The 27,669-nt window shown below is 38.7% G+C and overlaps 1 long non-coding RNA gene across 1 annotated transcript in view; it reads right to left on the bottom strand.

The window, feature by feature from the left end:
• Positions 1–22,138, bottom strand: part of LOC130683798 (uncharacterized) — a 120,120-nt gene extending 97,982 nt beyond the window's left edge. The window contains exon 1 of the long non-coding RNA XR_008997770.1: positions 22,129–22,138. This is a non-coding gene — a long non-coding RNA (uncharacterized LOC130683798). The remainder of the gene's footprint in view (positions 1–22,128) is intronic.
• Between the last annotated feature and the right edge of the window lie 5,531 nt (positions 22,139–27,669).

The raw sequence follows: 27,669 nt of genomic DNA, 5'->3' as shown, positions 1-27,669 counted from the left end.
AAGTTCCTCAGCTTTTAAAGACGTGTGATTATATTGGACCCACCTGGATAATTTCCTCATGTCAAGATCCTTACCTTAATCACATATGCAAAACCCCCTCTCATATGTAAGGTAATATAATTCAGAGCTCCCAGATTCGCACTTGGACATCTCTGGGGGGTGCTGTTATTTTGCCCACCACAAATGTCCTCCAGTCAAGTGGCATTGGGCTGTGTCAGGCAGGTGTCCCCATCACCTCTTAGAGGGTCCTGTTCCCCCACAAGTCAGTGTCAGTGATACTCCTCCTGGGAGGGGAATCCCTCCACAACCCAAATCACAATGAACCACCTCAGGGCAAACCCCCAGTTGCCCCCTCTCCTGACAAGGCTTGATCTGGTTTTAGTCATGTCTCTCACGGGGTCACCTGACTGACTTCTTACATCCAGGTGTGTCAGGCTGACCCATTTTTCTTTCTCAGAGAGACAGGTATTAACCATGTAGAACCACGCATCTACTAAAATACGCTGAAGACTGAAAAAGAAGAAATGTAAATCAGCCCTGAGAAGAAATCCTTTCAGTTCGTGTTTCAACAGAATGGTATCTTTCCACAACTAAAGGTCATTCATCATCTAATTTTTGTTAAAAGGGTTTTCTTTCCAACTGAGTGATGGTTATTTTTAGTCTCCCTTTTCTACTTTGCTTTACTTTGCTCCCGCCATTCAGAATGGGCTAATGGTCTTTCTTTTCTGTCTTCCATAGTTATTGGATAGTATTTCTCTCAATATAAACATCCCTGAGAGTGAATTCACCTTCCTCAAAACCTGGTGTTCCTGTGTCTCCCTTGGATTCTGTATTTCACAGCACCTGCTCTCATGAGATTGTGTTCAGACAAGCACTGGTTGGCTGAGCTATTATTACCATTCCAACACCATGACACCAGCAGTTAAGAGGGCCCAAGACTTTTATTAGCATGAACCTCTGAAGAAAGGACAGCAGAGTATTTTTGAAATGGCTATTAGGCTTCATTTGGGAGTTGATTGGTTATTACAAACTAAGGTTATTTTTCTGATAACTTGAGGTTTAAATGTAGAAGTAATGAAGAACTCACATTAGATTTTTTCCAAAACACATTGTTCATATCCAGGCTATGCTACAGCTCAACCATCTATGAAATGGACACTTCAGTAACCATACACAATTAAACTGACATTTCCGGGGGAAAGGAGGGTATGTGTGATTCAAGAATAAAACCTCTATCACTGCATTTGTTATACTAATTTCTCTGGGTAATCAGCACTATGAAATGCTGCCAGTTGGAAATTCCCATTTCCCAGCACTTGGGAACATTTGAAATTTGGGACAAGTCCTCCTACTAGAAAGTTTTGTTAAGGAAGGTTTATTAAGGTGTTTCATTAAAATTCCAAAGTATCACAGAAATCAAACATTAAGCAAGAGTCTGCATGTAGATGCTAAAATTTCCCAGCTAACTGTAGTGTATGAACCTTTTCTCCTTAGCTACAATTTGAGACTCATTCTCTCTTTCTCTGGCAGGCACAGAAGACCTGGGTGCTCCTGTATGCAGCCTCCCAGCTCTCCTGAGACATCACTGCAAATTGTATCTTCATTCCCCTCCCACGTCCATTTTAGCCACATCGTCAGCAATTAGCTGGCCTACTCTTTCCAGAGGACACCCTATTGCACAGCCTCGCTAAGCCTAGGAGGTGGGCAAGCCCCCCAGCTTCTCTACCGTCCCTCCTTTCTCCTGACACTGACCTCGGCTTCGATGGCTTGGATTCGGGTCTTCTTCCTTCCCAGGAACTAGAAGGGCATAGGTCACTACCAACACTTGCTGACATTCTTCTTTGCCACTGGAGGCCTCCATCAGCTACATTCCTTTCATTGTAACCATCAGAAGGGTAACATTCATCCCTCCTTTCACTGATGCTCACAATTTTTTCCTCATCCACCATCCCACCCAATAACATGTACTTCTTTCTATCTTTTTGTCAGTCATTTCTTTCTGTCTTATCTCAAGACTTCTCCTTTGATCCACAGTCTCCTTCTTCTTTCACATTTCCTACATTGATACCTGTGACATTACGCAGGCATTACTGTAGTATAATACAAAAATAATAAAAGGCACAAAACCCATCCTGAGAAATACAAGGGTTCAATTGCTGTAAATGCTGCTAGTTATACAGAAGGATGAGCACACAAAAGGCTTTACCTTCTACTGAGCAATAACTAGGGAATCTCTAGAGTCAGTCAGGATCCTCTCTTACTCATAACTGGCTTGCAATAACAAGACAATATTTCAAATAGTGAATAAGGCAACGCCTTTACAAGTCTACTAAAATATGTATCTAAAAAGCTATAAAACTTAGCACGAACATCTTCACCTTTTTTATTCAGGTATTCCTAGTTTGAAACCTTTAGCATGAGTCATAAAACCAAAACAAATTTTAAAATAAAAGCGAATTGTTAAAAATAAATAAATGTTCCCTACTATAAAACTTCTAGAAAATAAGTGCTGATAACCTTCAGTACCTACCACTGTGTCTATTACACAGTGACCTCTCAATAAATGACTCTTGAATGGATGTATTAGTGAATTCATGGTGTGGGAAGAGAGCAATGAGACTTATTTCATTATGCAGCAGCTGAAAGCTCATCTATTACTTCCAAGTCAGAACATGTGTGCTGTTCCCTGAGTGAGTGCCTATCATTTTAAAAAATAGATAACTGAATGTAGATCAGGGTAAAACCCAGTGGTAATGACACATCTCCATGCTGCTTGGCTTCATTTTTTCTTCTGCCTGTCAAGTTCCCAAATTTCCCATCAGAACTCATTGTCTTCTTTTTTGAAACTACTGTTCATAGTCAAGGTATCTGCATAGAAAAACATAAACAAGGAAAACTAATACTTTCTATTCCTTCCTCCTGAAGGAAGTCACTTTTCTTCCACCTCTCTGGGCTCTTCACCAACCAGCATCTCTCCCACCCCTGCCTTCAGAAAGCTTTTCCCACCCTGTCTCCAGGAAATATATGACACTAAGATGAATGGTAGACCAGAGGACAAGATAAATATAGCCTCAATTTTTGGGGGGGCAACTTAGTTCTTTTTTAGTTTTATAAATTCTCTCAATCTCAGAGAGGCAGCAGAGCAAAGCTGAGATTCACAGACTTAAGATCCTATATTTGAACTCAGGGATCAGCCCTGCTCTAGATAGGCAAGCCCAAGCTTCAATCAATTCTGGATCTTTTCCTTTCTTGGTAAAACAAAGGAATCCATTTGGCACAGCTGTCCAGGAACTTGAACCTACTCTTTGGAAAATGTAGCAGGTACAGTTTGACACAAAATCCAAGATTCAAACAAGTGAGTCCTACTTTTGGTTTCCAAAATCCTTCTGTGTATGAGAATAAGAAGGAACGGTGGGGGTGAGTGACAATGTAACATTAGGTAACTTACGTCTAATTCAAACTGTGTCTGCGTGAGACATAAATCCATGCCAGACACTTGGAATATGGTATGGAGCAATGGTTTTATAACACTGTTCCAAAGAATTTACTGCTTCACCATGTCCCAAAAGGATAAGAACATGACAGGAGAATATGACACCTGCTTGCTTCTTCCCCAGTCAGTAAGTATGTCACTGTAACTATAAGCCCATCTTGCCTTCCAACTCACTTACTCTAGTAATGTGGGAAAGATAAACAGAGATTTTTAATAAAATGCCAACTGGAATGGAGGCAGTTTGTTTCAGTTTATCTAAAGAGTCACAATCAGTTCTAGCTCAGCCAAGAACTAACAACTAGAATGCTTCTACAGCCTTTGAGCACCAGCAAAGACCAACTGGGTCTGGGGAGACACAATTCACAGACTGTCCATTGCAGGTTTATATAATCTGGCTGAACACTTAGAAGATTAGAGTGGGAAGTAATTGGCCCTGTGATCAAAGTGACATTGCCAGGATTTGATGTGAAGGGAACCAGGACTCAAAGGCTGCTGCTGGGACCATGCTGGGAGGTGAGATGCTCAGCATACGAAACACCTGCTGCTCCACCTCATCTCACCCACGATCATAAAGCACCCAGGATGGTACTTTATGTCAGCAGCCCAAATTCGGCTGGTTTTACTTCATCTGGAAAGGCAGCTAAATACAGAGTCACCACAAAGGATATTTTGAAGATAAAAGGATGAAGTTTTTGCTCCAGAAAGCTTATGCAGGCTAGGAACAACCACATATAAACTGTGTTTCCAAATCACCACTTTGCCCCAGTATCTACATACCTTTGATTGTTCTGACTTCTATATCCTTCAAATCTGGTGCAGTCTCCTGTGCCCTTGCAGGGTGAATTTTTCCATTTCTGGCACAGCAGGAGCCTCTCAGAACATTAGGCCAAATCTAGCCTAGTGGGTTATTGTTCATGGAAAGCAGTCACATATCTCTAAAGACAAAAATCACAAGCTACTTGCTAATAAATGAATGAAGTGGGGAAGAACACCAACCTATCCTATCAATATGAGATTAATCTCCCTAATAGTTTTGGGAAATGCTTCATCTCTATATGGAAGTCAGTCCTTACTTGTGAACCATTATAGATGGTCATGGGAAAGAAGTGAAAACAATAGTATATTCCCCTGGTTTGCAGATGGCCCCCCAAGAAATCTCTTTCATATCCTACTCCCAGGTCTCTGTGGTCAGCTAATAATTTTTTAAGAGCACTCTTTAGTGGAAGGTATATAGCTCCCAGCAATACTTCATGTATGAATTTACATTTGCAAGTATCTTCAGTCTGCTGTGGTTTTCTCCACACAAGATACCCATCAGAAAAGTTCTACCAGAATTAAATGCCTTCAAAGATGTACCATAATCCACACAGGGCTCAAGATTAGTCAGTTTTTGACAATGGGGATTTACTTCTAAACCCTTCTCTTAAACTCTACTTTGGAAGAAGACCTATCATGAAATCCTTCCCTTTTTCACATATCCACCGGCACACCACCTGGAATTTAAAAGAAATATGGCATGAGTCAGGGCTTAGACTCACTGAGAATGAAGTCCCTACATCCAGAAAGGAGACTCAGCATGCAAATCAAAGTTACCAAGATTCCTGTGGTTGCTGCCATAGCAATCTCAAGGTAGCAGAACAGGAGGCAGGGAGCTGAGTCTCCTGGGGCTCCAGTTTCTCATTTCCCAGGGTTATCTACTAACTAAACAGAAGCAGAGAAGAGGAGGCAAGAGATGGGGGGGTCATACAGTAGCATCCAGAACAGCCAAGTAGGGACACTAGAGTTTCTAAATACCTCAAGCAGTGGTCCTAGCCATAATTACTGGGTTATTACCAAAGGCTGCAGTGTCACACATGGTGACCACAAAGAATCTTCCATATAGTGTGATGCATTTATTCCGAAAGAACCCTTTATGTCCTCCAATTCTAACCAAAGAGAGCACCCAAGGAATAGTGAACACATTCATATAACATATTTCATTTTATTGGCATCAATCCTCCATAATTTAATCAGTACTTTTTAACACACTTATTTTATATAAATCATCCTGATTTTCTGACAGTGATACAGAGATACAGCAGGAAGGTGTTTGACCTGGGAGGCAAAAATCCTGGATTCTCTGAGCCCAGATCATCGGCTAGTTAACTATGTGACAAGCAAGTCATTGAACCACTTTTCTTGTATCCCCATGCATAAAATGAAACAATTGGGTTAGACTATTTTAAATTTCTGTCTATGTTACAGTTCTACATTTCCATAATTTGGACATTGATTGAGACTACTGATATCTAGCATTATTTGTGGTATGGTGAGAACACAAAAAAATATTTTAAATGGCATATCTTCAAGGCAGATAAAATCTAACTAGTTTATACTCTCCTGGACTATTATTTCTTTAAGGGCTTATGTCAGGCCTACTGTATTTCTATATTCCATAGTATAACATCTAAGGAACATTAAACGAGTGTCTGTTGAGTGACTCAGTGATGCATGAAAAAGAAAAATGCATACACCTGAACCAACATTTGTTAAGGACTAAAGAGTATAACACTGACCATAAGAGAAGATGAAGTTCAGAAAGGGTGAGAAGTCTGAGAGAGACATTGAACAGCAAAGCACACCAGCATCTGAGTTTGTGATAATTCCAAAGATAAATGAATATACAAACAGTAAGAGCTTCAGGAGAACTACAGATTGAGGATTTCATGGACTGGGATGCTGGGGAAATCTTCCCCACAGGAAAGCAGCCTGACCAGGACCCAAAAAGGAGTGGAATTTAGACAGTTGAAGAGAAGGAAGAAACTTGTAGGCAGCTCAATGGCATAAGAAATTGTTTAGAAGAGAAACAAATTGTATGTGTTTGGGGGTAGAAGTGATCAGACCAATCAATAAACAAATAAGGTTTTATTCTAGAGAGTCTATTCAACAAATATTTGTAAACATATAAATCTGTATGTAAATATTGAGCATGTACCTTGTGCCAGTTATGGTTCTATGCACTGGGAGACAGCAGTGAACAAAACTAGCAGAAATCCCTGCCCTCATGAGGCTTATATTCTAGTTGGGAGAGACATATGACAATCAAGTAAAATACAGAATGTGTCAGAAAAGAACAAATGCTATGTGAAAATATAAATCAGGGAAGGAATATATCAGTCAAGAAAGGGCTCAGTGCTAGTTTAAGGAATGGGAAAAATAACCTCTGCTTGGTCCCACAGCCCACATCTCCTCAACTTGCTCTCCTTTGTCTCACATCAGTTTGCTATAACATAATCCCATTTCTATTTTCCACTCTCCCACTTCATTTGTCATCAACACAACTATTTATCTGCAGTTTGCACCAGCCTTATTAACCCAGGTCTCTAGTTCAGTTCTTGTGACCAATTCTGATGAAACAGTGACCCAGCTCAATATGAAATTTGAGAAACCTGCATCTGTGAGGTCAACAGTCCAGATGGAACAATAAATACTGGACATCCATGTCCTGGGACATGGGCAGCTCAAATACAGGAGCCTTTCAGCCCATGAATGAGATTCACAATGCTGAGAGACAACAGTGGACTGTGATAAACACCTCAGAGCTGAATCCCACTGGGCCCAGGCAAGGTGAGACAGCCACAAACACCTGGGGGCCAAGGTAAGTCCATGTGTGGAAAGATTACAAGTGATTTGAAGGAAGCTAAGCCTAGAGAGGCTCCATGACCTTGTAGTAATTTTTTAAGCAGTGCTCAGAGCTTTTGGCATAGGCATGCTGGTATGGTTAAAGGGGCCAACAGGTAACATATTCTTTCTCCTTGTGAAAGAGTTAGAAAAAGGAAAGGAAGGGAAGGCGGGAGGGAGGGAGAAAGAAAGAGAGAAAGGGAGGGAGGGAGGGAGAGAGAAAAAGGGAGAAAGAAAGAGAGAGAAAGGGAGGGAGGGAGGGAGAGAGAAAAAGGGAGAAAGAAAGAGAGAGAGAAAGGGAGGGAGGGAGGGAGGGAGAAAGTCTGTATCTTGTTCAGTTGCCCTCATATGTTCCTTGTTATCACACTTCCTTGCTGAGATGACATTTTTTTCTTTTTGCCCATTCCCCTTCACTTCAAAATGTGATGCTCCCCCAACCTTGAAACTCCCCCACTCCTGTTCAGCCTTCCACCCATAACACTGGTCAGATTCCGAGAAGCCTTTGGTTGATTTCTAAATGCTGTTCCTGGCTCCCATCTTCCTGTGATGAAACTGAAACCAGTTAGTTGCCGATAACAAGCAGCTGACTCTACCAATAAACGCAGCTAAAAAGCAGCCGAGACACCCATCTCTGGGTCAGGCTTTATCTTGCAAGAGCCATCAAAAAGGGCTCAAAGGAAACCATATCCCATCATAAGCATCAGGAATGCCACCACTTCAATACTAAAGAGGAATGGAGCACGCCATGGAATACCAACCCTGAAAAAGGACCCACTTTCGCATCTGTGCCCCCACAGAAAGACTGACTCACTGAGTCAAAGGCAGACTCCTGCCTGAGTCACTAGCCAGACAGCACTCTAAGTCTCTGGAAACCACATCAGGCACAACAAATTACATTTCCCCTTAGGGACCCATTTCATGTTTCTGGTTTGTTTGTTTGTTTGTTTGTTAACTTAAAGATTCTTTGAATTTTCTCAGCTCAGAACCTGTGAAGATACATTATCTCCTCTGGTTTATAGTTTGCGTCTACCTACCTACCTCAACTATAAACTACACTCAAGTGACGTTTGGGGACATTTTTCTCTCCTTTAGGCAAGCAAACCGTCTCAGACACAGGGAACTTCAACACAAGCCAAGGGTTCAATAACTAGCCAGTGTCTCAAGTATTCAAAAAGTACTCAAAAATATTTTTAAATGTAGCTGAAGATTCAAAATAATGGAACTAACTAAGCACACACTTTTGCATTTTGGATTCAGAACGAGTACATGGCTTGCTCACTTCACTTCTGCCTTCTCGTGAACAGCAAAATCTAGACAGAAGTCATGACTTCATGAGTATTCTGTGGTTACTCTGGCTTTATAATAAGAAAATCTGATTGCTATACAACCACAGGGTTCATCTGTTTGTTCACCAAGAAGTGCTGTAAATAACAGTTTCTATAGTAGTTTTAATTAACAAAATTTAACAAATCAAGTTTAATTTGTTAAATTAATTTACAAAATTAACAAAATCCAGATTGAATAGACCATGTAAGTATCTCATCATCTCATCAGTCTTTTGGTAACTTGTTTATAATCCACAAACTAATCACAAAATAAATTCTGTGGTTGACGGAGAGCAGAAAGACCTAGAGCCACACAGCCAGGCCCAGCAAGAAGCAGTGTGACCCAATCTGAACCATGGATGCTTAGGAGGATAACACTGACATTCTTCTTCCCCTCAACCCTGCAATTGTACTTTCCTCTTACTTTCTTCCTGTGAATGACCTTGCTTCCTGTTTTACCAGATGGCTAAAGCCATCCTAAGATTCCTCATCTACCATTTAGTTTCTATGGCTGGGTCCTATACTCACCCTCATATTTAAATCATAAATAGTGTGCCTGCCTCTAGTTCACCCCACCTTCACCACTCCAATTTTCTATTTCAACCTGATCTACTTTCCTAAACCCCAGTTTCCATCATGGACTCCTCTGCTCAAGACTTTCAAAGAATCTACATATGCATCAGCACAGCCTTCTAAAATTTGACCCTGGCTATTTACAACATAAATGTCCTCGACCTAGATCATTCCTTTGTATACTCTGTACTCTACAAAGATCATCATCTCTTCTTACACCAAAAATTCTAGAAAACAGAAACAGAGGCAAAGATTACAGGATGTTTTATTTGTGGAGGTGCAATCCCAGGGCAAAAGTGAAGGAAAAGGAAAGTGAGACGGGGGAAGATGGCAAGCAGGGTGCGACAAGCATAACAACAATGGCCTCTACTCAACAATGAGCCAGAAGAATCTCAGCCAGTCATCTGGCAGGTCACCTGCTCAGCTACCCAGGATGTCTCCAGACAAGCTGCTTAGAGAAACCATGCCTTAGATGAGTCAGTTAGAGGAGGAAAGAGAAAGAGTACTTACCTGCCCAAATTCTTTCTAGCTCCACTTTTCTTTGGCCAAAATGAACTCTTCCACACTTCTAGGTTGCTTCTTCTGGCCCCTTTGGGAACTGCTCAGGAAACCAGAGCCCCTGCTTAACAGTGTGGTATTTCCTACAAGTCTCAAAGTGGTGGAGGAGCCAGCAACTTCAGGCAAGGAACTGGCCAGTCTCAGCTGGTAGAACTTCATTGACCACAGATTCTGTCAGATGCAGCAGCAGGAGTGGACGCAGGACAGATGGGTGTAAGAAGCAAAGTCCCACAAACAGATGAGCCTAACAGACTTTGCAGAGGTCTGTAAGTTCACGGGCTGTCTCCGTATCTAGCCAAAGCAAGCTTTCCATAAAGTCTACCCACTGATAGTTCAGTTCCCTGGATTCCTCATTTGGGCGGTTGCTTACATACTGTTAGGTTGTGAGGTCATTTATGGGGGTGGGGGTGGGGAGGGTGTGTGTGTGTGTGTGTGTGTGGTCTCCCTGATTACATTTTAAGCTCATTAATGGCATGTACCAGCCTATATCGCCATGAATCCCCATCTCAGCTGGCATGTGCGTGTATAAATGATATCCGATCAGTAGTTGTATAATGAGTGGAAGAGCAGAACAGCCTGGAGAATAGCAGATCTGGGGTCACTTCAGCCCACATGAACACAAGAACAACCTCTTTCCTTTTGGCTTCACAGCAATAGAGCTTAGCTTTGGAAGAAACCCTAACAAATACGTAAATCATTCCCCTGTTACCCACCATTTGCTTAAGTTATTTTCTGCACCGTGAAAAATTTAAAGGATACAGGTTCAAAAACTACTTAGAAGCAATTGGCTCTTATTTAAAGTTTTTTAGAAGGAAAATGAACTCTTTTCCTATCTAACAGGAAATGAGTTCAAAATTAGATCTTGTATTTGTCAAATATTTTTCTTTTTTGTGAACAAACAACTACTCAAATTCAAAACCATGCAACGTGGTGAAATGGTTAATGCCACAGGTCTGGAGCCAGTGTCCGTGGTCCAAATCTCAGCTCTGACACTTACTTGAAAGAGTTACTTAACTTCTCTGCTCCACAGTTTCCTCATAGATAATATGAAGATAATAATAACACCTAGAACCCTAAAGGATTTTTATGAACATTAAATGGGTAGGCATCTGTAATGCCTGAAAAACAGTGCCTGCGACATGGCAAGCCATATATAAGTGTTTTCTTAATAAATCAATAAGGTTAGGGACCTTGGAAATAAAGGAACAGCAAAATTATATACTAGAGATACAAGGAATTTTAGATACTAGCTCTTCCAACTTTCTGTTTTCATACCTTCCTTAATAGCTCTAACTTCCACTTATTACTGATTCTCTCCCCTGAAATACCATGGTACTTGATTTATATATAAATCACCCTGTTCTAGTTGGTTGAATATAATTATAAATGCTTTAAGTCAGAGACTATAACAGTAAATAGTACATTGCTGGTGATGTATAAATGTAGAGGTTTTAGTAAATAAATGAAGGGGAAAGGTGTTTTTAGTATATAAATTACAGGAGGAGGAGAAAACACACGTTCAAGTTAAAAGGTGACTAATAGATCACATCTAACCTACAACCCAAGAAAAGTATTTATTTAGTTGATTGAGAAATATGTGGGTCCCACCCAATATACTGTATTTTCTTTCCCCATTCTTCTACAAGTCACCATGGCAGGTGGGCCTTATCATTCTAGCCTCATCTTGCCTGTCCTACTTGCCCTGTTACCTTTGCTCTTCATTCTCTGTCCCTCAGACATCTAACTGGGTCCTCACCATCTGTTCTACTTCCTAGCTTTAAGACTGCTCCAAGGACAGGATGTAACGTCCCAGGGCAAATGCCAAATAAAACCCACCCCAGGTTCCACAGCAACTAACTTCTGCTTCTCTTACCCAGAGACCCAAGGTTTCACTCCCAAAGGAGGGATACACTTTGGGTCATATGTGTGCCGCCTTACTACTTTCTGAAGTTCCTCTTTCAATATGCCTCTCCACCACAACCCTTTGCTCAGTTAACGATTTACAGACCCCAGCATAAAATTATAAATGTAAAATGAGGGTGTTTCAGGTGCCACTTTTTTTAAAAAAGAGGATGTTTCAGTGTGCCTCTTTCATTATTTATTCAATTAAGTTTGGATTGACTTAGCCACTGGATCAGCCCAGAAAAAAAGGTCACAGGCCCAAGTTTCACATGGAAACATTTTATTTCAAGCCCCTTCCAAGTTTACCTTGGGACTTAAATTCTGTCAGATTCTGTATCTTCACATAGTGATGAATTCCAACATTCTGTAGTGTAAGGATTTGTACAGGGCACTGCGGGTGAGGGGGACCACCCGCATATGACATTCGCCACATCAAAGGAGGTGCATTCCAGAGACGAGTTTTGAATGAGGTCTTTGAGGTATGGTCAGGAGTTAGTGGAAGAAAATAAAGAATAACTTTCCCCCAAAAAAGAAAGTATGAAGAATAAAATTTTAGAATAGAAAGAGACTTTAAGAGAGCATAGTTTAATTTCCTTACTTAGCAAGGATTGGCCCAGAGAGGTGAAATGTGTTAGTCACAAAACTCATTGAAATCAGAATTAGATTTTGAATCCAGACCTCCTAACTATACTGATACTGGGTTCTAGTGCTACAATATCTAGTAATTAAAGTAACCTGAGAATTATAACATTGTATAAGCTATCCACTCAAGTCAGTGCTACATAGCAGGAATGTTTTGTTATTTTGTTAAAAGTTACTCTTTGCTTAACTGTAGTGTGCCCAACTCTTCTGGCCATCAGATGCTCCCCCAGCCCGCAGTGTGTCTCAGTTAACAAGAACACTGCACATTTCCCTCCCCTGACTCATTAATAGGGGGCTCTGACTTTCCCTCACCCTGCCCTCTGAGCACTGTTCTGCCATAGCCAGACTCATCCCTCTCATCTGTGATGCACAGCCAGAAAGCAATGGCACAAGAGAGGCAACACCAATGACAGAAAGATGGTTTCTCCATAGTTGGAGAAGGGAAGTAACACAAAAGAGAATGAGAAAAGACAGAGAAGAGGAAGACACATTGCTCTGGTGTAGTGTCCTCTTCCAGGACTCAGAACTTGAGTAGTTTCTAAACTACTTTTTGCTTGCCAGACCATTAATCACAGCATCACTCTGAGGCACACCCATGTGTGTAATTATGAGAAAACCAGTGTACGTTAAGCTTTAAACTTTTTATATCTGTATTCCATTTTTGTTATGCTTGCCTTTGCTTTTTGAGAAAATATCCCTTTTTATTAATACATTGTAAGTATTAAGTTCTAGGTCTTACAAGTTATAACTTGCAGAAATCATTCTAACAATATATAGTCTTCAAAATATTCAGGCCCACTGATCCAATAATCCCACTTTAAAGATTTCTTGGAAATTAAATACTACTAATTATATGAAAAGCTTGAATTAATTCAGAGATTTATATCAGATTTATAATAGTATAACAGCTGGAAACCAGTTAAATGCCCAAAAGAATAAAAATTTGCAACAACCATTAAAAATCATACAGTATAATAAATGTATATACAAAAAGTGTAATAGCCATGGAAAAGCTTAAAATACAGTGTTTAGTAAAAGGAAGGGATTCAGAACTCAGACAAATGAACCTCACACAATAGATTCAGTAATCTTGATATAGAGCTTAATACCTGTATTTTACATAGGTGCTACAAGGCAATTCTCATGTATAACGAGTCCATGAATGCATATACATATATCCATATGTATGTATATGGCATTATGTAGTTATATAAATGCAAATGAACATGCTGAGTCCTTTCCCATAGAATTCTGTTTGTTTGGAGCAGTAATGTACTCAGCCAATTGTGATGATCCCATTCCTTTTATGTGGACACTCTCCCAGTCTCCCTCACTACAAATGGTTATATGACTCTATTCTGGCCAGTAGGGCATAAGAGGAATTCTTCCCGGGCTTTTGAAAGGTTTTGTTTTCTGATAAAAGAGACACATTCAAGGAGAGCTCAGTGATGCATCTTTATCCTTTCTCCTGGGATGATGTTTGGAGCTACAGCAGCCATTCTGAGAACATGATGTGAATATACAAGGACTGAAAGCTAGTTGTTCAAGCATGGGTGGATTAGGGCAAATAAGAACTCCCCAAGCCAGGAAAGCAGGAAAACCCTGTTTTATGTAGTTAAGTCATAACATTTGATCACTCTCAATAGGATGTTGAAAATGGTCTTTCAACAGATAGGAACATATATCCACAAGAGATGTCCCAGGTATCCTTTGTAGATTTTACTCATAAAGAATGATATGGGCCTACACAATCAGCATGACCCAGTGCAGTATATGTGTGGTAGTGATGAAGTACTTATGCTTGTTCTTAAAGTTCCAAGAAAGACTTGTGATCCCTCTGACTGCAGGAGCACAGCTTCCAGGTGAGGTGGGATGTCCACAGTTCTAAACTGGGCTATGTAAGAATCCCCAACATGCCTACTGAAACAGCACAACTCTGCAAGATAACAAAGCCCTCATTGTGCTTTTGATTCTGTTCTTTAACTTTGAAACTCTGAAACTACTGTTATGCAGATGGAAAGTTGGTTCTCAGAAGTCTCAGAAATGTATCTGCCTTGTCATCGGAAGTGAGGCAGGGCAATAAATATTTTAAGGACATGTGTTTAGTCTTCTCCTAGAGGAGGTTATAGATACCGATGAATTTCTGGGTTGAGTATAGGCTAAATATATGTTAAATGTTTGTTTAAATGTTAAGCATATCCACTAGGAGTACAAATAAAAGCTCTGAACCTTAACTGAGACAATTATAAAATTCCCAAGTCCTACCCATCATCAGAGATTCTGATTCATGGAAGCAGGATGGTACCCAGGAGTCTGTATCTTTATAATCCTTCATAAAGGATTCTGGTAGGAAGTCAGGTTTGAGGACCACTGCCCTAAGGGCACACAACAACCATATTGTTCTATGATCTGCAGCTACCATAAAACCCTGTGTCTTCCATAAGGCTTTTGAGGACAGGGTCTTCTAAGGAATGGAGGCAACTCAGTGGACTAGCATAGAGGCTGTGTAGGGAATGCCTTGGGTCACAAAGTATGAGCTTCCACCAAAAGCTCTCCTCTTTCAGAAGAAATAAGAAAGAAGTTTCTTCCTATCTCCCCACCTCTGAAGTATCAGAGGGACACAGAAAGAAGGAAAAAGAAAGAAAAGGAGGTGGCAGAGCAGGACAGAGAGAGAGAGAGAAAAGGAATGACCATTCTCACCATTTTTATTCACCATTGAACTAAATATCCAATATAAGGAACTAAAAGATACGGATATCAAAAGAAAAAAGCATAATAATGAGAATATAAGAGAGTAAATATAATAATTAGGATATAAGTATGCTTTCATTTTCAACTATCAGAGTGGCAAAAATTAAATGAATTAATAATACCTAATTTTGGTGAGAAGTTGTGGGAACTGATACCCTGTTATACTGTGGTGGGGACAAGATTTACTTCAGCCTGTTTATGGAGAAATTTGGCATTATTTTTCAAAATACAACATTTGTATATCCTTCAAAACAGGATTTCCACTTTTAGACTTTTAGGTATTTCCTACAGAGATACTCACAGACTGGCATGAGAGTGTGCAACGCAGCATCATTTGCACTGCTAAAAATTAGAAATAAAGCAGATGTCCACCAATAAAGGATAATGTAAACTATGGGGCAACCATTCTGTGGAAGAACAAAATGCGGTGACCAAGAATGTAGCAAATTCCTGTGTACTGTCATGGGAAAGCAAGTTGCTTTCAGGTATTTCTAGAAGAAGGTAAACTGATACAATTCCCAAACAGGGCGATTAGGTAATATCTGTCAAGATGACGAATGCATACACTTGACCCTGAATTGCCACTTCCAGTAATTTACTCTATAAATGTTCTCTTTTATGTGTGAAACACTGCATATACAAGTTATGTATTGCCATGATTTTTACTTAGGGAAATAGTGAAAAACTGAATCAGTAGGTGACAGGTTAAATAAATTATTTGAAATTCATATAATGCAATACTGTCCATAACTTCATTGCTATAGAACTGTATTACACAGAAGTGTATACATATATAGAACTGTACTATTCTGTTGTAACTATTAAAAGAAGAAGAGTGAATCTCTATGTTGTATACTTGGAACCAATATGGTACATCAACTATACTTAAATAAATAATAAAAGACAAAGAGGGGGCTTTTTATCTGCTAATCTGGAATAATAGCCAAGAAAAATTATTTTTCTTTAAAGTAAGGTAAAAATAAATATGTATTATATGCCAAAATTTGTTTTTAAAAACAGGCAGATAAATACTTGTATGAGCAGAGAATCCCTTTGGGTAGCTACATAGGAAACTGGTAATGCTAGTTACCTCCAGGGAAAACTGCATGATTGAGACACAGAGATAGGTGAAAGACTTTCTACTTTTTAAAAAAATCTTTTGAACTTTTTGGTATGTAATATATTACTTATTCAAAAAATAAAAATTTTATACAGAAAAGCATAAAGTCACAATAATTCTACTTTGAGATGTAATCATTTTTAAGATTTGTTGAATATCCATCCAATCAATATCCTAATTTTTACATAGTTCACAAAAACTGAATGTACAGTTTTGTCTCTTGAATATTTTCTAAGTTTTAAGTCAAGTATTTTCTGATTCCATTGAGCATTCTATTTAAATGTCATTTTAATAAAAACATTAGTTCATTATAAAAATTTTTTTAATAAAATGAAACAAGTTGAGCTTTATTAATATTTTTTAAACTATATTTCATTATTTGTTTCTGTATATATCCATGTGCATATGTGCACAGGGAAGGTTCCAACAGTATTCACAAGGGGAAATGGAAAAGGAGAAAGAGGAGTTTAATCTTTTTACCCTTTACGGTTTGATAGTATATAAATCTTTATTAAGAAAACATACATACACATATATATATTCATGTATTCTTATACAAGAAGTAAAAAGTAAAAAATCCTCTTTCAAAAGAGTGGATGGGAATAACAAATTCTGATTTCTCATTCCTATTCTCCTAATTAATCTTAAGGAAATCAGTTAACCTCCCAGGGCCTCAGTTCCCTCATCTATAAAGTGAGGGGGTGGGACTCGGCAATACCTAAGGTCATTCCTGCTTTATAGTCCAAGAATTGAATCTATTAATTCACAACCCAGTAAAATGGTGAATGAATTGTTAGCAAGTCACTAAGATATTAAACAAGGGTATAACACACTATTACTTTAAGGGTAAGTATATTTTAAGAGAAAACTCCAGAAAAATCCCTTAGGCTCTAAAGAATGAAATTCTAATGGTCAGATTTCAGGTGTAAGGAAAGATTTCCTTCAGAAACTCTTTCTAAAGTCCCTCTAATCACTTGTTGGTCATAAAGCTTGTCTTTGCTACACCCCAAGATACTATCATGTGACCACATAAAATGAGGTACAAAACCTTCACAGCTCTGAACATATCAAATAGTCATAACAGCTTTCCGGAATGTTACACAATACCTGTCTCCTTTCTTAGCTTCTTCCTCTAGCTTTCAACTTAATTTTTACTTTTCTATGTTGACCAAAGCTGCTATGAATTTTTCTCACTGAAATCAGGAAATACATGCAACTTCAGATCTTTTAACCATGGATTTTTAAACTCTGCTTTATATGAAAACTAGTTTAGCTCACTCTGTGGGTGTAGTTTTATCCAAATACAGTAAGAATGTGAACAAAGCATGATTTGAAAAGCAATCTGAGATCTTTCTCTTAAAAAAAAAAACTATATGTAGTTCATGGGTCAGAAAAGAGTATAAGAAATCACATTAAATGGGACTTAGAAGTCTTTCTGACTCACAGTCTCAACATGTCCTTTTTCTGGCGCCACCATAAATCCCAAGTCATGAAACAAATACAATGAAACCCTTACCCTAAAGATTGTGCGAGACGTGCGTTTAGGTTAGTTCTGTGGGAGCTAACTCTCCTGGCTAATTATGCCAAAATCTGTCTAGAAGGGTTGTAGAAGACTACCAGTTCCAATGTTCAAAGTCCTACGTTCAAGTCTTGCATCTTGCTCACTAGCCACGTGACCTTGGGCCTCTGTTTTTACATGAGTTTCATCCTCCAAGAGTTAAGCTCATGTTTCTCTGCATTCCCTACTGTGTCTCACACAGCATTACGCACTTTGCAGGAATTCAGCAAATATTCATTGATCAGTCCAACTCCATGTGTCTCACATGTTCTCATGGCTAGGACTTCCATGGGGGAGATTTAAAGGATTCAGATGAATTCTAGTTTATATTCCAGTTCTGTTTCCACCATGGCACAGGATAGGAGTCAAGAGTTCAGTACCCGGAGTTAGACACTCCTGAGTTCAAATTCTGGCTTTCCATTTTCCAGCTCTCTGACTTCAGGCAAATAACTATTTCTTATCTCTCTGAGCTTATTTCTTCACCTACAAAAATACCGGTACCTACTTTAGCCAGTTATTATGAGAATTAAGTAACATGCTTGTAACAAACATCAAGTATAGCACTAAGAAATGCTCAAAAAATGTTAATAATATTGTTACCGCCCTTGGACAAACTTTTACTCTCATACACATTTTTTCTGGCTATAGACCAGCAGTGCTTACCCTTAGCCTCCTCAGTTGGTATGTTACTTAAATAGTATTTAAGCCAAGTCCTACATTTTTGTGGAGAGCTGTTCAGTATGAAACCTAAGTCCCAACTTGGACCTATCTGCCTGTTTTCTTCTGGAAGCATATGCAATACAATTTTTGTTATGCTAAATTTCTTAAGTAGTACCTGAGTGGAAGTATGAAATAAAAGCTGGGCATTAACTTTTTTTGTTCCAAGTGCTGCTTTTCTTCAAATCCCAATTTAGATGTCACCTCCTCCATGAAGCCTACAGCTATCTCCTTGCCTCCCATGTTCCATGCCCTCAAGTTACTCCCTCTATGTTCTCTGCTCTGTACCTTAGGTATATTTCTATTGCAGCAACTATCATTCTGTGTGCGTTATATTTATGTTTGTTTCCTCTTCTAGACTGTAAATGACTCAGGGTGAGCCTCTGGGTCCTACTCATCTCTTATCCCCCAAATACCACCACAATGCTTAGGACATACTCAAAAAGAGTTTGTGGACTAGACTAGAGGTAAAATGAATTGAATTAGAAGGTCCTACCTGAAATGTTTGAAAACGTTTCCCAAAAAAGGCTAGAAAATAGCCTAGAGAGAAAGCTGAAAACAGGAAATACATGGACCATATCAGGGTGTTGCTACAAACCTAAGAGAGCAAAGCAGAAGGCTCTGAATTCATTAGTCAATCCATGCACATATATCACTTTCACGACCACATAGCTACTTATGAGAGGTTCAAGGCAAGATGGACAGAATCCTACAGTAGGACTTTAGAGACCTGGATTTAGTCCCAGCTCTGCCATGAACTGCCTATGTCACTTCCTGTCTGTAAGTCTGGGGGACATAGTGATTCACAAGATCCCTTCAAACTCTCTTCCTGCGCAAGCATAACATCTGGATCCATCTCATTCTACACCGAGAAAAACTGAGACAAATTTACAATCAATTCATTCCAAAAACCTACAGCAACTGGCTGCCATAGTTAAGGATGGAACACAGATGGGAAGACTCCCTTTCTGGAGCCCAGCCCAGCAGAGGCACCCACACCTCGTGGCACAGGGGAATTACAGAGAGAGTCAGAGCTCTTCTGTCCTCTGCCAAGAACAGGAAGTTCCCACAGCTGTGGGAGCCAGCGAGTGTGCAGTGCTGGCAGTCAGTACAGCCACAGCTCCTGAGTCCCAACCAGACACACAGGGATGTCTTCATCCATGTCCCTGCCAGGCTCCTAGGGACAGAAATTGCTCAAGCTCCACCTGTGGAAACAGGAATCTTGTCAAAGCCATCCTGTCTGCTGCAGCCACTGCGGCACCATCTGGGTCTAACAACCAGACCCAGGACCAAGTCCAGAGTCCAGAGTTGGACCAGCCTTTTGGTTCAGACACCCACATCCAAATAGATTGCTTTGAAATCTTGACAAAGTATAGTCTAAAAGGATGGATTGTATGGACACATATTAGACTAAGGAATGCATTTAGCCCCTCAGAAGACAAGAATCATGAATCATGGTTTAGTTTAACATTAAACTTCTGTAATGTGAGAAGTTTCATCGAACTCAATAGTTTGAGTTTTTGAAGAGAGTGTCTGGGAGCCTTCTGTGCAGCATATACATACAATTTTTTATTGAGATATAATTCATGTATCAAAAAAATTTACCCTTTTAGAATATAGGTACAAAGCAGTGGTTTTTAACATATTCAGAGGGTGGTACAACTATCACTACTATCTAATTCCAGCATTTTAATCACCCAAAAGAGAAACCCTACATCTCCTAGTACTCTCCCCTCAGCCCCTGGCAACAACTGTTTCATGTATCTACTTTTATATCACTATTTCATAATCTATTTTCCACCTGTAGGTTTTTCTATTCTGGACATTTCATATAAATGGAATCACAGGACATGTGGTCTTTTGTGTCTACCTTCCTTCTGTGCCACTTTCTGCAACCCTAGACCACAGAATCTAATAAGGAGAAACCTAACTCCATGGCATCACCTTTCTTCCCCAAAAATTCCTAAACATACCATATAAAATACTTAGAATGTATAACTCATGAACCAAGACTCCAATCTAGCCTATCTCCAGCCCACAGAGAGAGTCACTGCTCAAACCTCCCAGGTGGATTAAGGTCTAGCTTGAGTTTAAAGATCTTCCCTAAGACTGAGCATATCAAGGGAAAATCAAGGCCATCAGAGTCCCATGAATCCAAACTTGGCAGAGCCACTCCCTAACTTGAGGGTGACCTTGAGTTATCTACTTAACCTGTTTTCATTTTCCTCATCTGCAAAAGGAGAATGGCAACAATATCTTCTTTGTGAGGTTGCTATGAGGATTAGAAAACAATACATGAAGTACTTAATGCCTGGCATAAGGAAGGATCTCAAATTATTATTACTTCTACTATTATTTTTCTCCTCTTAAGTCCTTTTATTTATCACCCATGACAGGAGTTCCGAAAACTGAACAAAGAATTATATTGGTCACGGTCCTCACCTTCAAGGAAATGACATACTATGGGAAATATATGTCTTTTTTTTAAACCTCAGATTGTATGTTCCTATTGTACTTTAATCCTACCACTGAGTATTGATGAGAAATGGAATGAAGAGCATTCTGTGTTATTTACACACATTTCATCTATGCTATACTGGACTGGGAACTTGTGTCAGCTTACCTCTTCCAATAAATATGTCAAGATGAAATGAGCCATGCAGGAGAATTTCTGGGAGGAATGCCTGTGAAGAGTTAAGAAGAGAATCAGCCAGCATAAGAAGAGAGAGTCTTCAGACCACAATGCAGGTCAGACACCTGGCAAAGAAAAGGAGACAAGAGAAAGGACTCAGTCATAGGAGGGTCAGACCGAAATGCAGCTCTGAAAAAGTCTAAGCAAGCCTGGCTATGTGTCCCAAGCAAAGATAATCCATTAGAGGGGTCCAGGTTGGACAGAAACAGCCTGGCTCTAGTGCTGCCACCACACTCAGTCTGTAGTCACCAGCTGAGAGAAGACAAAGGGAGAGTGAGCACAAGGAAGTGCTACCCTTGCAGCAAGTTCTCATGGAAGTTGATTTGAGCAGCACATCTCCACTGCCTCTACAGAATTCCTGAAAACAATAGGTATTGGTATCATTACTTCTGTTTAGTAAGTTCTCATTAATTGTTTGTTGAAAGCTGAATAAGCAATGGTTTTTAGCCACCAGTAGGAAGAGCAACCCATTTACTCAATCCCACTAGATTCAATTTCATGATTCCTGAAAAAGGGAAATGTTTTCCACCATTTGAACTAAATGACTAGGCCCAGAAAACATTCCTGGGGCATAGATGTTCCCAACCCATAAATAAAAAGTGGGTTGAGTGCTAAGGCAGTCAGAAGACAGCAGCAGGAAGAAGTTTCAAGCAAAAATGACTCTGGTGCCTGAAATAAACCCATCACTGATTTGATTACCCACGTAATTTCACTAGTATGGCACAGCCAGAGGATGAAACAATCCAGAGGGCTGGGCCTCAAAAGTAGAAACAAGACGACAGATAAAGTGAAACACAAAAGAGCAGAAAAATCCTCAGGAGCTCAGGGTGGCGTGGAGATTTTAATCATGGAGGTACACTTGCCTAAAGCACCCAGCAACGGAAAGCAGGTCATCACAGCACCCATTAGAGTCTTGAAAAGGATAACTGCAGTTTTCTAAGAATCAAAATAGCTAGGGGTAAGGCAAGAGGAAGAAAAGTCACAAATCTGGGGTGAAGTGAGATCTCCAAGCTAATGATCCCAAATATAGGAAGGCAAAGAGAGAAGCAGGGTTCTTACTGGGTTCATTTCTCACTTTCATAAAGAGCAGCAATTTACTTCAACTTAAATGTTATTAATTGAGCGCCTAATATGTACAGTATGAAAGAAGCAATGTTTCCAGAACATTCACATGTCCAACAAGCATTTCTGAGCACCTCCTATATGCCAGGTGTGGGCTAGTCTTTGGGGAAACAGAAAATCATTCCCAATTACTGTCCTCAATCCTGCCAAAGAGACAGAACCACAGAACAATTAAAATATAACCTGGTATATTGTGGATGGTGCAATGAAAGAGGCAAGTCTAAGTGCTATGAGAACATGCTAAGTAGGACAACCATATAACTCAACACCCAAACCAGGATACTCAGAGTATGAAAGGGGGCATTACTGAGAATCACACTGGTACAACAGGCATAAACTGTGCTGGTTCCAATAAAAAAGTCTTGGAAGTTAAGTAGGGCAAACCAGATGAATGTCACCCTAGCCATGGGAATAAAAGTGTGAAGAAAAGAATTAGGAGGAGAATGGGGTGGGGGGAGCTACTGGAGTGAAAAGGCTAAACTCTTAAAGAAGAAAGGTACAAGAGAGATGGGTAGGGCAGCATTAGAAGAAGAAATAGCTCAAAGGTGCTATCAGAACTCTGAAGCTTGAAGGATCTTGAAAATAGGCCCCTTAATTTTACTGTGCAGAAATTAAGTGTGGTTAGGAGAAAACCAACATGTGTTAAGCACCCACAGTGTACTACACACTATGCCAAGTATTTAAAAAGCACAAAGTTATTTATTCCTACTGAAAGATAGGTATAAATATCCTCAGCTTACAGATAAAAGACACTGAGGCTTAATGAGGTTTAGTGACAGAGATGAGAATTGAGCCCCTCCTTGTGAACTCCAAAGTCTGTACCTACCAAATTACTTGTACAAGTAAAACTAGTCCCAAGGACTTCTAACTTCTAGGTCAGTGCTACTTTTACTACACTTTTTTAGGGAATGTGAGTTTTTATTGTGTTTGGAAAGTGTTCCCCCAAAACTCATGCCCACTTGGAACCTCAGAATATGACCTGATTTGATCATAGAATCTTTGCAAATGTAATCAAGGTAAGATGAGGTCATACTGGATTTGGATGAGTCCTAACCAATGACTGGTGTTCTTGAGAGAATTGGGAAATTTAAGCATAGACACACAAAGAGGAGAATGCCATGTAACACAGAAGCAGAGGTTGGCGTGATATATCTACAAGGTAAAGAATGCCAAGGATTGCTGGAAGCCACAAGAAGCTTTTAAGATATAAGAAAGGATTCCTCCATAGAGCCTTTAGAAGAAGCATGACCCTAAGGACACCTTGATTTCAGACTTCTGGCCTCCAGAACTGTGAGACAATAAATTTGTTTTGTCACCAAGTTTGTGGTACACTTGATACAGCAGACCCAGTAAACTAATACAGAGCTAGAGAAAGAAACAGTAGGAGACAGAGCTGGAAAGATGTTGGTGGGATGAAGGTTACAGGAAGGTCAGTGGCAAAGAACCAGAGGTTAAGAAATTCTAAAGGGAACATAACTGGAGCAAAGGAGGTGATGTCACCAAAAACCCAAAAAAACAAAATTAGTTTCTTTGGTTCCATGATGATACCTCTCTTGATCTCCAATCTCACCATTCTCAGCATTACTCCCTCCTGCTCCTAAGGTCTCTATAAGATCATTCGTCTGCTCTGCCCAAGAGAAGAGAAGAGTAATGACAGCTAAGAAATAATAGACATGAGCTGCTGATAGGAAGGAAACCCATACCACTGCAAATGTCACATATGAATGATGGGTCACAGCTTCAGCTAGTAAAGTTGATTTTGATATGTTGAGGATGGATTTGGTAACGCTAATCACCAAAATATTAAGGTATGCAACAGAGCATAGAACAAGAAGGAAAACAGAAAACAGAGATTAAAATTTAAACCCTAATTTATCAACAATAACGTTAAATGGAAGTGAATTAAAATCCAGTTAAAAACAAATGACCATATCATTAAAGAAAGAAAATAAAACACTATGTACTGCTTACTAGAGATATGTCTAAAATGAAAGAGTACAGAAAAGCTGGAAGTAAAAAGAAAAGAGACATGTCATGCAAACACAGAAAACTGTCTTTAGTTGGGTTCCCTCTGAAACAGTCCTAAAACAAATATTTAAGAACGTGTAGTTTATTTGGGAAGTGACCCCAGGAAGTTCCAGTAGAAAAATTGGGAAGGATGAAAGGTGTTAAAAGAAAGGGAACAAATACCGGGTGCATTAATGATCAGATTGCCACTGTAGGCACTTGGGACTCAATCATGCTAAAGACCTCTGAGAGAGAAAGTAGAATACCTCTCAGAGTTGTCCTTCCTCATAGATGATGAATACCTTGCAGGTGAGGAATTTATCTTCCAGTTCCCATCTGTCACTAGAGAAGAGCTGCTATGGGGCATCAGCTTCCCAGAACTTCTGGCCTGCTTCCATGCCCATGGGCCAAGCTTACCAGTGTAAGCCGTTACGGGGAGAATCATAGGCGATTACAGCAGGACCCCAACAGTGTGCACAGAAATGGTGAGAGCCAAGGAAATATGAGCAGGACCTTAACAGGATCTGATACATAGCGGTTCTAGACATAAAGAAGGACACTTCATAAAGATAAAAATTTCAATTCATGAGGGATATAACAAATTTATATACTCCTAATAACACAGCATCAAAACACATAAGGTAACAAATTGACAAAGTTAAAAGGGAAAGTAGAAAATCCACAATCTTAACAGATCTCAATTGACTTTCCTTAGTAACAGATAGAAAATACATATAAAAATATTAAAGATACCAAAGATCTGAACAGCACAATAAATAATTTAATTAACAGAGGATGTCTAACAACTTCAGAGTACATTCTCTTCAAGAATAAACTGATATTTATAAAAAGTGGCAGTCATAAGTCTTAACATATTTCAGAGTTTATACAGAAAATATTCTCTAACCACAGTTCAAGTAAGCTAGAATTAATACCTAACAGATGATTGAAAATGCCACATGTTTGGAAATTTAAAGTATACTTTTAAATAATCTCTATATCGACAAAAAATATTACAATGGAATTAGAAAATATTTTAAACTAATAATAATAATGAAAATACGACACAATCAAAATTATCAGATATATTTAAAGCTATACTTGAAGGGAGATTTATAGCCTTTAATGCATATTAAAAGAAATGAAAGTATAAAAGCCAATGACCACCTCATGAAAGTAAAAAGCAGCAAATTAAAGTCAAGGAAAGTAAAATAAAGGAAATAATAATAGAAACAATAGAGAAAGAGCAAAAACTGATTAAAAAAATTTTTTTAAGGATCAGTAGAGTCAGAAACCGATTTTGTGAAATAATAAGTTTTGAAGTCCTTGCAATACCAATCAAGAAATAAAAAGAATACATAATCAAAATTAGGGGACAAAAAGGGTGCATCATTACAGATAATGTTGTTATAAAGACTATCATTAGCCTGTATTATGAACTATCTCATAAATTTTTTAAATTTATATGAATAGAAAAATTCCTCAGAAATTACACTTACCAAAACTGACCAAAAAAATCTAGAATATCTGAATAGTCCTAAGATTATTATAAGAATTGTGTAATTATTGATATTGTATGATATTGGCACAAAGATTAAATAGAACAATGTAACAGAATACCAAGTCTAAAAGCAGATGCAGAAGTTTATAAACACTCCATTTGTGATAAAAATTCCCTGCAGAGCAGTTAGGAAATGATATGCCCTTCAAATAACACTTGGACAATGAATATCTATATGGAAAAAGCTGAAATATAATCTCTGCTTCACACCATGTAGAAAAACCAATTCCTGATAGATTGCAGACCTAAATGTGAAAGGCAAAATAAAGTTTCTAGAAGAAAATGTCTTTATGACCTTGGGAACTAGGAAAGAGTCCTTAAATTGGACACAAATAGCAGTAATTAAAAGGAAAAAAATTAAACTGACAACTTTGACATCAAGAGTTTCTGTTCCATGATAAATGTTAAGAGAATGAAAAGACAAGCCACAGAGTGAGAGCTAATATTTGCAACCCACTACCAACAGAGGAATCATATTCAGAATATTACATAAAGACTCTTATGTGATCAACATTACCATCACCAGAATTAAGACAAATAGATACCATCTGTTTCTTGATATGATGCACTAAAGACAAAAAAAAACACTTCTGTGGTATTCCTGCCAAAAAATAAATAACCTGAGTTGAATCATGAAGAGACAAAATTGAAAAAATCCCAAATCAAGGGAAATTCTACAAGACAAATGGCCTACTTAAAAAAAAAAGAAAGTCAAGTTCACAAAAGACAAAGGAAAACTGACAAGCAATTCCAGATCAGAGATAAAAAAGACATGACAACTAAATGAAACATGTTATTCTGAATTGGATCCTAAACCAGAAAATAACTTTTTCTTCGTTAAGTGTAAATCACATTAGTAAGACAATTTGAGAAATCTGAGTAAGGTTTTATTGTTTTTGTAATAGTACTGGATTGATGGTTATATAAATGGCTACATATAAAATTCACTGATAATAATTACACAATATTATTGGAGATAATGTCCTTGTTTTTAGGAAATACACTCTGAAGCATTTAGTAGTGAAAAGATATGTCTGCAATTCACTCTCAATTGCTTCAGAAAAATAATAGCATGCATGAGTAGGTATGTGTGTATGTACAGATTCACTTTGATCAAATGTAGCATGGGCTATATGTTATGGAAACAGGGGTACAAACTAAATCAATTGCAACCTCAGAGATGTACTGACACCTTCTAAAGAAAAATATTCTCATGGACCGCAAACGATATGTTCAATATCTAGTTTAAGAAATACAATCTAAGAAACTAAAGTCTCTATAATTAGGAAAATAATTTCTTACCAAAATGAAATTTCTTTTTACCAGAGCATATTCACAGGCTCCATTTAAGAAACAGCAAACTAGATAATCACTTGAAATTCCTTTATTTCATTAGCAGTAAAAATATGTTCTTAGCATTATATGTACTAACTTAGAATCAGCATTTAAGGTGAGAGTCATTATCCCTACTCTAAGATAAGGGAAAAAAATGGTTTCTTCCATTCTTCTATTGAAACTTTTAAATAGAAAAGGTATTTACTTATTTCATATGCTCAGCAATGCTCAAGGGAATTGGGAGTCTATAGTAAAAAAACAAGGAAATCATTATTGAACTGAAAGAACATATAATCTAAGAATTCAGAACAATATCCCAAAAAAGAATCAAGTATTTAGATAAATGCTAACATATATGTTATAGAATACAACTGCAGTACCACTTCAGATTTTTCCAAATTCTAAGGCGCTTTCAAAGTGACTGCAGGTGGTAGGTGAGAAGTGGCTTTAATAGAAGTTTCCCAAACCCAGGTACAAAGGTTTCCCACTGTTTTTTACTCTAAGAAGGCTACATGGAAATCCACAATTTAAAGACAGACAGACTCAGAGTCTGAGACACAGCTGGGTGTCTTAGTCTAAGCAACCACCCACATTGCCTTAAATTGCCTTTCGAGGAGAGAACCTCAGGTATATGGCCTTTGGTTCCAGATGAC

Source organism: Manis pentadactyla, chromosome 1, assembly GCF_030020395.1.
Source record: "Manis pentadactyla isolate mManPen7 chromosome 1, mManPen7.hap1, whole genome shotgun sequence".
Taxonomy (NCBI): Eukaryota; Metazoa; Chordata; class Mammalia; order Pholidota; family Manidae; genus Manis; species Manis pentadactyla.
Note: the sequence above shows the minus strand (reverse complement) of the source record. Positions and strands in the feature narration are given on the sequence as shown.